The following is a 917-nucleotide window of genomic DNA, read 5'->3' as shown; positions in this document are numbered from 1 at the left end:
GAATTAATTTGGAATTTATTATTGATACCCTATAATAGAATATAGATAAATTTTTTTTTAATACTATAGATAAGTATACCTATAATAGGTATGTCTAATACCCAGACTGACAAACCGTCTCCGCTCAGAATCGTTTTTCTTATACAGTGATATTATATCATTGAATTCAAATTTAATACTATCCATTATACAGTGACCCACTTGTAACCTACTGTACAGCAGAGCGACATCCACTTACCCACTTTTTTTAAATTTAATTGCATAGCATTTTGTTGGCACCATTTGTACATATTTTTTAAATCTAACTGTAATTCTACAGCGTCATTTAAGCAACTAATTTTTTTGAAAATGTTTGCATCATCGGCTAATAATAGGATTTTAGAATGAGAAATAACATCATGGTCATATGAATAGTAAATATTTTAAAAAATTAACTCATATCAGAAAATTCTCGAAAAAAATGTTATGAAAAAAGTTATAACGTTTTAAATTAATTAACTACAAAAAAATATTGGTATTCAAAAAAATTGTGTGAATATAAAAAATTTCATTGTGTGTATAAAATAAAATAATATACTCTAGAAGTTTCTACTCACGAATAGTATTTTTAAATTATAACACAATTACAAAAATCCTTATTCTTGGTTTTATATCTAATTTCATCTAAATTAAAACTTATGACTATAAAATATAACTATGTTTAATACTATTAAGTGTTTATACATGTTTTATATTGTTTGGTTACATTATGGACTATTTATGTGAATCGTTGTTTCAGATTGTCAATCATTAGCTGTAAAAGTTGAAAATGTTAAACATTTTTAATACTAGATTTTGTAAAAATCTAAACTTTAAATATTTATAAAATCATGACTATGGATTTCCAATATTTTTCACATCTTTTTTAACAACGTATA

Source organism: Acyrthosiphon pisum, chromosome X, assembly GCF_005508785.2.
Source record: "Acyrthosiphon pisum isolate AL4f chromosome X, pea_aphid_22Mar2018_4r6ur, whole genome shotgun sequence".
In the NCBI taxonomy this organism is placed as follows: domain Eukaryota; kingdom Metazoa; phylum Arthropoda; class Insecta; order Hemiptera; family Aphididae; genus Acyrthosiphon; species Acyrthosiphon pisum.
The sequence above is the reverse complement of the archived record's forward strand: the minus strand, read 5'-3'. Positions refer to the sequence as shown.